Source organism: Peromyscus eremicus, unplaced genomic scaffold (assembly GCF_949786415.1).
Source record: "Peromyscus eremicus unplaced genomic scaffold, PerEre_H2_v1 PerEre#2#unplaced_219, whole genome shotgun sequence".
Lineage (NCBI taxonomy): Eukaryota > Metazoa > Chordata > Mammalia > Rodentia > Cricetidae > Peromyscus > Peromyscus eremicus.
This window is the reverse complement of record NW_026734455.1, coordinates 90,672-104,499: the sequence shown is the minus strand read 5'-3', so window position 1 is coordinate 104,499 and position 13,828 is coordinate 90,672. Positions and strand designations below refer to the sequence as shown.

At 37.6% G+C, this 13,828-nt stretch overlaps 1 pseudogene; it reads right to left on the bottom strand.

The window, feature by feature from the left end:
* Positions 1 to 12,588: 12,588 nt before the first annotated feature.
* LOC131901689 (small ribosomal subunit protein uS12-like) lies at positions 12,589 to 13,020 on the bottom strand (annotated as a pseudogene).
* Positions 13,021 to 13,828: the final 808 nt, after the last annotated feature.

Sequence of the window (13,828 nt, the reverse complement as noted above, 5' to 3'; positions counted from 1 at the left end):
GCTCAGCTCCCTGCAGGAGCATTCACAGCACACCACACCACACAAAACTGCTGGTGCCAGCTCCTCTTCAAAGAAAAGGCTGAAGCCTGGGGTGGCAGGAAACACCCTGCACAACTTGACTGGCAGGCCACCTGGAGAATGTGATTGGCTAATGAGACCTGAGTGACAAGAGCACATCTCATAGGGTTACAATGTGCTTAAAATCACAGCACAATAGTTCCTGTCCCTCCCTTCCACCCCAGACAAAGACTTTTTCTAGATCAGCAGAGATATGTATATCAATAGCACTTGCCCCTGGCTGCAAAAGTAAACCTTGCTTTCTTCCTGCTCTCCTTAGGCACTTCCCCTTCTTCCCCCTGGACACAATCTGGCTAGCTAGCTTGTACATACTAAAAAACCAAACCAACACCATTTCAAGCAAGCTCCTCACCCCATCTTTGAACAGGCCTGAGTTTCAAAGTTTTCAGAGCTGCTGACATAGGTCCCAGGACAAAGTCAGGACCTTTGAAGAGCCATCTGGTAACAACTGATTAACCATAGAATGCCCCAATGCCAGAGATCGTCAAAAGTTCTAAGTCAGGATGTTTGAAGGCCTATCTGGTAGCAACTGATTAGCCACAGAATGCCCCAATGCCAGAGGTAGTCTATAAAGTTTGACAAACAATTGCTTAAAACTACAAAGTAAGATAACACAGAAATTCTGAAAAGCCCCTCAAACTTGAGCCAATCGAGATTTTACCCATACTAGCACCCATAAATGATATAACCTTATGGCATTTGCCTTTAAACCTGAGCTTGCAGAGGGGCGGGTACCTCCTCCAGGCTCTACTGTGTTGGATGGCTTGACAAGATCCCTAGATCAGAAACAAGATATTAGGCCTTTCTCCCATCAGAAAGCTGGATGATGGTTCAATTGCTTATGGAGTTTTATTCCTGAAATTCAGAGCAAAATGTTGGCAAATTAAATAAAGAGTAGTCTTCATGGAAAGTTGATACTTAGAGAATAATGGAGCCAAGAAGAATGCATTTATAAGCACCATTGTTAGCCAGCACATCTTCATCCATGGGCAGGTGAAAAAAAAAAGACAGCTGTATTATTCAACTTTCTCTACATGATCAGGACTGGCAGAATGAATCTCTCCATGTATGTAGAAAGTTGATTTTATAGAATGTCTGAAAAGCATTCAGAATGGGAAGGAGATCATTTTAACCAGTCCTGCCTGCTGTCTGTCTCAGGGCTGGAACACCGTTGCAGAGAATTTCATTTTTAAGCTTTATTTTTTTTAAATGTACGTGAGTGTTTGACTCCAGGAGTCTGTGAAGAGTTCTTGCAGAGGCTAGAAGAGAGTTACAGAAGATGTTTAGGTATAATAGAGCCTGTATCCTATGTAACAACACCTGGTTCTGCTTTGAAATTTTTTTTTTCGAGACGTGGTTTCTCTGTGTAGCTTTGTGCCTTTCCTGGGACTCACTTGGTAGTCCAGGCTGGCCTTGAACTCACAGAGATCCTCCTGGCTCTGCCTCCCGAGTGCTGGGATTAAAGGCGTGCGCCACCACTGCCCGGCTCTGCTTTGAAATTTTAAGCTATCTCCCTAGGCCACTTCTTTATTTAAAATTTATTTTTATACATTTTAATTAATATGTATTAAATCAATTTTCCTTTTTGTTCTCTCTCCTTCCCTTCCCAAATTCTTCCCTTCCAATTTCTTCCTTGTTAAGCATGTGAGAATATGTATGCACAAATATATGAATAAAACCTGCTGAGTCCCTTTCTGTTGGTTTTGTTTATAGGGATTCAAGGATGAACACATTGTATTGAGCATGCATTTGGTGAGCTCATCCCTGCCTTAGGCTAATTCTCCCACCTGCAAGAGAATTCCACTATTTAATGAGTACCAAGAGTCTAATCCCCAAGTAATCTAGGTGCTTTGGACAGGAAACATTATAAAGAATAGAAAATATTTTCAAGAATAGTAAACTTGAGGTGGTAAATACTTCAGCTGGTTCAATGGCCCTTAATTTCTGTAGTTGCAGGGAAGACTATGGGCATTGTCCTGAGCCAATCAGTATCCCTTGGTTCTGTGGCCCTCCTCCCTTACCATAATAACCATTCTTATTTTGCATGAATTTGAAATCCAGAAATTCCTACCTCCAAATTTAAGTGCCTTGATTTCAAGCCTGTGCCAGCATGCCTGGTTAGGTGGCTTCAATTTTATTTAGTCAGGAATTAGAATCATGGATGAATAACAAGAACAGTTTTACACTTAATATTCAAAAACTATCCCTGTGAGCCTAGGTTTCTCCATCTGCAGAATAAGAACAGAACTCTTCCTAGGTCATTGATGAGTTATAACACACTCAATAATAAAGAAAAATAAAATTTCTATAGTGGAAGACAGTGGACTTTAAGGCAGGAAGACTATATTTCATGGGAACTTTCTTCTGTTACTGGAGATAGGACCAGAACCTGTGCCTTGGCTACGTTAACTAGGCAGGCTCAGCCATTCATCTTCAGTAAGCCAATTTAATGAACAAAGTTATCCAGTGAGTGACATGCCCACCTATAATGCAGGCACTCTGCAGCTAAGGTGGACAGATCTGTTTGATGTCCTAGAACAGCCTAGTCTATAGTGTGAGTTCCAGGACAGCCAGGGAATCATAGTAATACTACTCTTTACAAAAAAAAAAAAAAAACAGCAAAGGGGCCAGGTGGTGGTAGCACACACCTTTAATCCCAGCACTCAGGAGTCAGAGGCAGTCAGATCTTTGTGAGTTTGAGGCCAGCCTGGTCTACAGAGCGAGATCCAGGAAATGTGCAAAGCTATATAGAGAAATCCTGTCTCAAAAAACAAAACAAAACAAACAAACAAACAAATACAGCAAAGGGAATAAAGCAAATTATTAATGAAAATTTAAAACATGATATTTATTCAAATTGACTAATTTGGGACAATAAAAAAATATAAGATAACTAATCCATCCTTGGGGTCCTAAGATGTCTAGACAGAAGGCAAAAGATACATAAAACTTAGTAATCTAATAAAGTCATGTAACTAATTTTTCCCATCATTAAAACTCTTCCACATTCTCTTCTGGAGGATTCAAGTGTTTGAGATCCCAAGTGAAATTAGAATTTCATGTGGTTCACTATTTCATTAGTTGTTAGCCAATGGGAGATATATAAATGTCTCTTTACGATATCCTTATTTCTATCAGGAATGTTGGTTACAGGGATTGACAGGGTGGCGACTGAGGAGCTTCAAGGCCCAAGTGTGAATCACAAAGTTGGGGCTGCAGGAAATTATCACTGACAGCTGCATGTACTTGTCAAAAACAGGAAAGAGTAGAAGACCTGGAGTGCACCGATTTACCACAACTCTGTGGATTACAGAGAGCACAATAGAAGCCAGCTTGTCCTCAGGTACACCCCAAACATTCCTCTCTTGTCATTTGATCCTGGGCTTTGATGATTGAAGCTCCCTCCCTGACACTTCCTCCATACTCCATAGCTCTTTGAAAATGCCTGATTGTCCTACCTTTGAGTGACTTCTGTTTAAGTCTCAGGATCTCCTGACAAGCCAGATGTCATCTGGAGTCACCACCATTCAGGGCTCCTAACAGAAAGTTTTACAAGCATCAAAAAAGCAGAATATCATCCTATTCAGACAAGTCTGTCTTCATGCCTGTTATTTCCTCTCCTCTCCTTACAGGAGGTATAAACTCCAGCATGGGGACATCTGACAATTGTCCTTTTGGGCTCACATTGCTGCTCATTTTTTGAAATTGGAGATAAACTCAAGTCTTGTGGCTTTTCTTCCAGCAGTCAGATACTTTTTAAAACTTGTAATGTCAGACAGGCGGTGGTGGCACATGCCTTTAATCCTAGCAGTCGGGAGGCAGAGGTAGGTGGAACACTGTGATTTTAAGGCCAGCTTGGTCTACAAAGTGAGTTCCAGGTCAGGCTCCAAAAGCTACACAGAGAAACACTGTCTCAAAACAAACAAACAAACAAAAAAAAAAAAAACAAAAACACACAAAAATATTTGTATTATCAATTATACTCCTGGCTATTTTTTGTATTCTTCCCTCATTTTTTGGAGATTTGGGCTTGAAAACTTCTTTAAGATCCATGTCTAAGTGAGTTTTAGAAGCCATCAATCTTGTATTTCTTTTGGGTCACCAGAGCTGAGGGAAAGATGAAATCAGGATCATCCATTATACCTCACTGTTATAATGACATGTTCATGGGGCTGAATAGATGGTTCAACACTTGAGAGCACTGGCTGCTCATTCACAGGGCCTGACTTTGATTCCCAGAATCCAGAAGACAGTTCACAACAATCTCTAACTACAGGCATTGTCGATCAGACCCTCTCTTATGAATCCCACTGGTACCTGGCAACTTCTTCATACACACACTGGCAAAACATATACATCTAAATTAAACTTCATTCTTTTTGAAAATAACATATATATGAAGAAAAAAATTTTAAATATTAAATCACATATATATCTGTCTTTTCACTATTTGTATATCTAGTAACCTAGCGAGCCCAAAGAATGCAGCAGATCTCCTGGACGTAGAAATCCAGGTAGTTCTGATCCATCTGATGTGGGTGCAAGGAACCAAACTTGGGCAACCAAGAGGAGCAGGACTATTCAGTAAACTCTCCAGCTTCCAAATATGACATTAAAATGTAGGTGAAGCTGCCAGATTACTCCTTCTGTCTCCTATCACTTGGAGGTGATAAAAGTCCTTGTCAAAGGATTCAATGGCTTTCTAACCCTCTGTGAATGGACTCTCTACTTTGGTTCTTATTTTATTATTAACATAGCTCTCTGGGTGTGAGTACAGAAAACAAAAGATAACAAACCTGATTTGTTGAAACCCATCAGTGCCCAGTCATATTATATAGAAAAAGTTCTATAATTTGAGATATGTCTTTTTCTTTTTGGAATTTTTGAGACAGAAATCCTCCACATAGACTTGGCTGTCCTGGAACTCACTACTTGAAACAAGCTTACCTCAAATTTCAAAGTTTTTAAAAGAAACCATCAATGTTCTCATGAACACTAATACCCTCTGATATTCTGTAATAATAATGTAAATTGCCAAATCACTTCATATATTCTCAATATCTAGGTTATTTATTATGTTAATTTCATCCATTTAAAACATTTGAACTATGTTTGTGTGGATATAACTGTACAATCAAGTATATAGTGAGAGTGAGAGGCAGTGAGAGGACAACTTACAGGTGTCTATTATCTACTTTTCCTATGTGAGTTCTAGAGATGAAACCCAGGGAGTCATTTAGTTGCAAGTGACCTCAATGACACATATGGGGTTTAAAAATTATTTATGTATGTTCCAGTCTGAGAGTGTACACATGCCTCAGCCAGAGTGTAGAAATAACTGAAAATTTTATGGGTGTAATTTGAGTCTTCCAGAGATTGAACTGAGGTCATTAGGCTTAGTAGCAACCAACATTACCCACCTAAACAATTCTATGACATTAGATTGTGGTTTTTAGAAAATGTTATGAACAAAAGTTTAATCCTCAAAATAAACTAACACAATTCAAAGAAAAGTAAAACGAATAAAAAGAGATAGCAGTATATTATTTGCGTTTGCAAATAGGATCTATTATTCAAATCATCTTGTTTTCCTCTATCATTAGATGACAATATGTTTACAATCTGAAAAGAAGACAATATTTTACTGATGTAATATTTCAACTAGTTTTATTTGAGGGCCAGTGAGACAACTAAGTGAGAAATGTCTGTGCAAGGCGGAGAGCTGACCTTGATTACCATATGAAGAAGAACAAAAGTAGGTCCCACAAAGTTGCCTTCTGGTCTCCTCATATCTGTCATAGCCTAAAAACCCATAATCACATTACACAGACACACACACACACACACACACACACTGAAATGTCTTTTATTTGTGTATATTTTGTTTTGTATATTTTAATAAATCCCATTGCCATTATATTATTTGGCATCTCTGGATAATTCACTAGAAAGCAGGATTTCAAGTTGAAGTGCCAAATGGGAAATTAATGTGGATATGAAGAAGCATGGGAATTTCAAATAATATGTACATATACATAGCACATTAAGCTATGTTGTGAAATATTGGTGTGGAACACATGGTATCATTGATGTGTTACAAATTTCCAGCATTTCAATAATACAGACCAATCACAATTTTCCAGCACCTTTTTACTTTTTTTGTTTGTTTGGTTTTTGGTTTTTTGAGACAGGGTTTCTCTGTGTAGCTTTGCACCTTTTCTGGAACTCACTTGGTAGTCCAGGCTGGCCTCGAACTCACAGAGATCCACCTGGCTCTGCCTCCCAAGTGCTGGGATTAAAGGCATGCGCCACCACTGCCCGGCTACCTTTTTACTTTTATTTTTAATGATTCTCACTATTAATGCCTTTCCCTTTGGGAAATGTTGGACAAGTTTTGGTAAAAGATAAAAATGTATGCAAAGGTAGACTTCCTTAACAAAAGAATGCTTTGGACAAAAATCCCTGCCACAGCAGAACCAGGAATTCCATTGTGTCCTTTTAATTACACCAAGAACAGAACATTAAAAATTTAATAGACACACCTGATGCCAAGGGTGAAATGCCTACTGTTCAGATCCAGTGTCTGAGGCAATTAAGGTCAAGAGTTCAGTTAATATATATAGAGAGAAGTTAGAATGGTATGGTATAATGGGAAAAAAGAGTAAGATATCAGGCCCTTCCATTTGGGGAGCATTATCAGGGGAACAGGTCCATTCAGCAACATTAAAATTTGTGGTATAGTGTCTACTTCCCAGAAGTCCTTTTACCAAGGTCAGATATTTGGATAAGGATGTCCACTCCCTCACAGGCTTGAGGAAAGTTCCCAGTGGCTAAAGCACTCATTCTCCTAATCTTTGGCAGGAGGAACTTGTGGTCCTTTCATTAACATATGGCTGATGCCTATTGTCAAGGTCAGGCTAGTTTCCACAACCCATGATTTCAAGCCACACACAACCTCACAAGCCCTTTTCTCACCTGTTGAATCCTACATGCTACTATAGCATATAAAAGGTGTCTTTTTTTTTCAATTAAACACTGCTTTCACACTCACATTGTGTCAGTCCCCTCCTTCCCTCTGAACCCTGCTAATTCCACATATCATCTTTGATACCTGAACCCTCTCCCCAAGCAGCTCTCCAGCAAAATAGACAGTTCATTGCTGGTTATCCTACAATATTACATCTCTACAAAACAGATGAAAATTATGCTTTGGATACAAACATGTGGTATTTAATGTTTGTTACACATCTTTTATTAGACTTTTTAATACAAACATTATTGAAACATGTTGACAAAACAGCACACATTAGAGGTATACCATATACCCTAGGAATTGTACTTATGAGACTGACACATAAGGATCATGAGTTCAAATATATCCCTGACTAATTTTGATATCCAAACCAGTCTAAATAACAAACATCTCAGGGAATTTGTGAAATTATGAAAACACAAACCAGGAACAATCTCTCACAGATAAAGCAGTTTTTGGCTATTATGAATAAATATGCTATGAACATAGTTGACCAAGTGTTCTTGTGGCAGGGTGGAGGAACATCTTTTGGGAATATGCCCAAGAGTGATATAGTTTGGTTTTGAGATACATCATTTCCCAATTTTCTGAGGAAGCACCATATTTATTTCAAAGCTATATAAGGTTGTACTCCCACAAGCAATGGAGGAGTGTTTTACTTACTCCACATCCATGCCAGCATGATATGTTTCTTATGTTATTTATCTTAGCCATTATGACAGCTATAACATAAATATCAAAATAGTTTTTACTTGCACATCCTTGATGGCTAAGGATGTTGACCATTTAAGTATTCCTCAGCCATTTTAGAGTTCTCTGTTGAAAATTCTGTGTTTAGGTTTACACCACATGTTTGGATTATTTGGTTTCTTCAGGTCTAGTTTCCTGAGTTTGTTATTATCCTGAGTGTGGCAACTGAGAACCACAGAGACACACATGATTATGTACTCACTTATAAGTGGATATTACCTTTTAAGTAAAGACTAATCACAGTACAATCCACAAACCCAGAGAGGCTAAGTAATAATTACAGCTGAAGGGAGGGATGCACAGATTTCCCTAGAATGGGGAAGTAGAATTGATTTTGTGGGTCGATGGGAACAGGACCAAAAATGATCAGGTGAGGAAGAGAAGAACAATGGGAGAGAATGTAGGGAAAGCTGAGTAGAATAGGGACATTTTAGGGGGCAATGCATGTCCCATTAGGGTTGTTCTTCTTACCTAGCTTCTCTGGGATTGTGAATTGCTTATCTTTCACTTTAACTCTAATATCCACTTATGAGTGAGGACACACTGTGTTTGTCTTTTTTGATCTGAGTTACCTCACTCAGGATGACTTTTTTCTAGTTCCATCGATGTGCCTAAAATTTCATGATGTAACTGATTTTTACCACTGAGTAATATATATATATATATATTGTAATCCATTTTGAAATACATTCAAATACCAGCAGAAATGACAGCTCAACAGACCTGTTCTGAGCACCCTATACTCCCCATAGTATAGTCTGTGGTCTTCCTTACAACTCACTACAATAGAAGAAGAGGAGAATCCTGGAAAGAACCTGCAAGTTACCTGCCACTACTCCTGATTGCTAACCCTTCCCAGAGACCTTCATTGGCTAAGGGTCACCCAGGTTGATGTCAGAATATCAGCAGCTACATTTGTGAAAGTGCAGAGATAAAATGATTCAGAAAGCACAGACCTTCCAGCTCCGCCTGCCCAGCTCAGTAGACAAGGCTCTAGTCAAGAAAGTTTTTACTTTAGTAGACATTCTTCCCCTCTCCTATAGCACATCCTGTTCTTCATCCAAAGCACAGGGTTCTTTGTGTGCACATTGTATTACACACTTTTTACACTGTGCAGCCAACACATTGCCTTGTATCTGGGAGTTCTACAGCCAAACACAGTTCACAAACACATAGTAACTGTTGTATAAGTTACTGTGTAACTGTTCTTAAAAAAATAGGCCATGAATTAGAAAACAATGAGGGGTCATGGAAGGGCTTGGAGACAGGAAAGAGAATGTGAATATGACATAGTTATAACTTCAAAAATTATTTTGAAAAGTTGAAACAGGCTTTATGTCCATGTACATCAGACACTAGGGATTGATATTACAGCACATCAAATATTTCTCAAAACTTTCATCTCAGTGTATACTTCTAAAACCAGAAAAATAATGTCCTGATAGGGAGAGCCACAACATTTTACACAGATCTATTTTGGTTAAACTATTGTAACTATAGCAACTTGATTTCAAGATAAGTTCAATCCTTTATTCAGGTTCTGGATTGCCCTGGTCTGTGGACTGAAAGAAATGGCCAATCAGGACATTTACAGAGCATCTAAAATTGATAACCTAATTCCACATTGCTAATCTCAACTATTGTTATAGTAGGAAATCTCTCAAACTCTATCCTTCCTCTCCCTTTCTGCACTGTGACTCTACCAGCTTCAAAGTTGGTCAACGAACTCAACTCTTGCACAGGTCCCTCTTCAATTGTAAGTTTCCAGAAATGCCAGAGTTTGGAAGACACTCATTCATTGGTCTATTTTTCTTTCTCACTGACCAGTTAAGACCCAGACTAGAAGAAATGGCAGAACTATCTTCACAACCCTCAACAGCACAGACAGGATTAAAAGATCAAAGCAATTCTCAATTATATTGTGAGAGGAAAGTGTGAGCTAAAGAAGAAAGTGTTCTAAATAGAAAAAAATTATCAATACCTGAGAAAATGCAAAAAAAACCTTTATAACAAGGAAATACAATGTTTCTTAGCATACACATGTGAGGAATATAATTTATTTTATATTCTCTATTAAGTATGTTAACATTAACATTGTTAAAATGATTTGACAAAACTGAAAATGTTGGGCGTGCATCATCTATACATAGAATTGTACTTAGCAGACCAAAACATGAGGATTATGAGTTCAAACATATCCTTGACTAATTACTGATGTCCCAGCCAGGCTGGATAACAAACAACATTTTAAGGTAATTTATGAAAAATATGAAAAACCCACCACCCTTTTACAGACACCGTTACTTAAAAATTATGGTCACATAGTGCCTGATATTTAAATACAAACAGACCACTTAGATGATGGAGATTATTCTATACATTGCAGCAGATAAATTCCTCTTACTAAGTGAGAGCACAATAGAACATGAACAAAAGCCACAGAAGGAATATAAGGACTACAAAATAAACTTCACTAAGTAGATTTACATTACCTATAGCCACTTTAATATATACCTCAAAAGTTGCAAAATAGAAGCCATAATGAGATCTTCACATCAGTCTATAGTGAACATGTTGAATAATTTACTTAATTCAAGGAAATAAAAACAAGATGTTCCTAGTTTTTTTTTTCTTGAAAATGAAGACAACTGTGATTCTAAAGTTTTTACCAAATGTTTACATGAATACACTTTTTCTCTTGTATGAGATTTTCCTTATTTCCTGATATCAATAATACACAAAAGAAAGCTCTAAAATATTTACAGGGCTAGAGACATGGCCAATCTCTTAATACAAGCTCATCCCCAGGACCAAAATCAGGGTTTTGACAACTTACAGTAATTCCCACTGTAAGAAGTTCCAGGGGTCTAAACTTCTGGAGAAGCAGAACACACATGCACAAGTACAGACAGACATCACATAATTAAAATTAAAAGAAATCTTCAAACTAATTTTTACTTAAGAATGTTTTTCTCTTATAATTCTAGTCATAAAGGTATTGAGGCATCTGAAGGCTTACAGAGTTACTCCCAATCATGTATTGATTCATTTAACTGAAAGCAAGCATGTAGGCTTGATTTCAGAAAAATCAATCATTCTCAGTCTGTGGTATTATTTGGGAAAATTAAGAAAAGGCTGCCCTACTGGGGGTAGGCCTGAGAGTATAACATTTCCCATTTATACTTTAAGCTTTACATTGCAGATTGAGAATGTGAATTTTTAGTTTTTTATTTTAGCTGCTATGTCTGACACTTGTTTCCATGCCACTTTCATGCTGATCTTGTATTGCTTTGGAACCAAGGGCCAATTCAATACTTTCATAGGTACACATTAACATGATTTTACATCAAAGCAACAGAAATGAATTAGTACACGTTCATGAAGTTTCACACCTGGATTCATTATCTCATTTAATTGAAGTATGAAATCTAAAAGAGTTACCATATTGTTTAAATCCATAGTCATTTTGGTAATGTGAATTTGCAGGTATAAACCAAATACAGAGGGATATCATAATTCTTGAAGAGAATTTTGACACCTGTGAGATATTTCTCTCCATAATAATCATGTGTAACTGAATATAAGTGTGTTTGGTAAAGATTTTTTCAAACTAATTTTTACTTAAGAATGTTTTTCTCTTATAATTCTAGTCATAAAGGTATTGAGGCATCTGAAGGCTTACAGAGTTACTCCCAATCATGTATTGATTCATTTAACTGAAAGCAAATCCTTTATATCTTTTATATCTTATATCCTTTATCAAATCCTTTATAGTCACATTTCTTTGGTATGAGTTTTTTTTTTTATAGATGCTAAAGATGTAAAGTTATATTCACAGGCTTTTATACACCAATTACACACTAATAGTAATACTTTTCTAGGGTTTCTCTCCAGTATGTGTTCTTCTATGCAATAGAAGAATGTTGTGTTATGCAAAGGCTTTACAACACTGATTACAATCATAAGGTTTCTCTCCAGTATTTGTTCTTCAATGCATTTGAAGATGACCATGCTGTACAAAGGCTTTACCACACTGATTACATTCATAGGGTTTCTCTCCAGTATGTGTTTGTCTATGCATTTTAAGTTAACCATGTTGTACAAAGGCTTTACCACACTGATTACATTCATAGGGTTTCTCTCCAGTATGTGTTCTTGTATGCCTTTGATGATTACTATGATGTCCAAAGGCTTTAGTACTTTGATCACATTCATATAGTTACTCTCCAGTATGTGTTCTTGTACGCCTTTGAAGATTACTATGATGTCTAAAGGCTTTAGTACAGTGATCACATTCATATGGTTTCTCTCCACTATGTGTTCTTTCATGCAATTGAAGAACATTGTGGCGAGCAAAGGCTTTACCAAACTGATTACATTCATAGGGTTTCTCTCCAGTATGTGTTCTTTTATGCATTTGAAGAACACTGTTTTGAGCAAAGGCTTTACCACACTGATTACATTCATAGGGTTTCTCTCCAGTATGTGTTCTTTTATGCATTTGAAGAACACTGTTTTGAGCAAAGGCTTTACCACACTGATTACATTCATAGGGTTTCTCTCCAGTATGTGTTCTTGTGTGCCTTTTGAAGATGACTGTAATGTACAAAGGCTTTATCACACTGATTACATTCATAGAGTTTCTCTCCAGTATGTGTTTTTCTTCTTTCTTTTTTCTTCTTTCAGAATATGAAAATTTATTATTATTGCATTTCCATTGTCAAAATTTAGGATCTTGGTCTTTCCTTCTCACCTTTGTACAGGGCCAAATGGGACACATTGGCTACTTTAACAACCTTTAAGCGGACTCCAGGAATATCACCTACAGCATGACCTTTTCGACCAAATCCAGCAACCAGAACTTCATCGTTTCCCTCAGTGAAGTTCAAGCAGCCATCGTTGGGCATGAAAGCTGTGATCTTCTTGCTGTTTTGGATGAGCTGCACCTTGACACACTAACTGATGGCAGAATTTGGCTGTTTGCCTTCAACCTCTACTTTTTCCAGCACAATTCCCTTGGCATGAGAGGCACCTCCAAACGGATTGGCCTTGAGGGCTGTGCCCAAGTGGGCTTTCTTGTATTGTTTATTGTGCCACTTCTGGTCCCGTCAGTGGCTGCGGAGCTTCCTGGCAGTACGGAGACCCTGACACTTGCCCATTTTTCCGGCACCACTGGCCCAAGAGAAAGAGAGCCAGTATGTGTTTTTCTATGCATTTCAAGATTATTGTGAAGTACAAAGGCTTTACCACACTGATTACATTCATAGGGTTTCTCTCCAGTATGTGTTCTTGTATGCCTTTGAAGATTACTATGATGTCCAAAGACTTAAGTATATTGATCACATTCATATGATTTCTCTCCAGTATGTGTTCTTTTATGCCTTTGAAGACTACTATGATGTCTAAAGGCTTTAGTACATTGATCACATACATATGATTTCTCTCCACTATGTGTTCTTTTATGCAATTGAAGAACACTGTTTTGAGCAAAGTCTTTACCACACTGATTACATTCATAAGGTTTCTCTCCAGTATGTGTTCTTGTGTGCCTTTGAAGATGACTGTAATGTACAAAGGCTTTACCACACTGATTACATTCATAGGGTTTCTCTCCAGTATGTGTTTTTCTATGCATTTCAAGATTATTGTGAAGTACAAAGGCTTTACCACACTGATTACATTCATAGGGTTTCTCTCTAGTATGTGTTCTTGTATGCCTTTGAAGATTACTATGATGTCCAAAGGCTTTAGTACATTGATCACATTCATATGGTTTCTCTCCAGTATGTGTTCTTTCATGCAATTGAAGAACATTGTGGCAAGCAAAGGCTTTACCACACTGATTACATTCATAGGGTTTCTCTCCAGTGTGAGTTCTTTTATGCATTTGAAGAACACTGTTTTGAGCAAAAGCTTTACCACACTGATTACATTCATAGGGTTTCTCTCCAGTATGTGTTCTTGTGT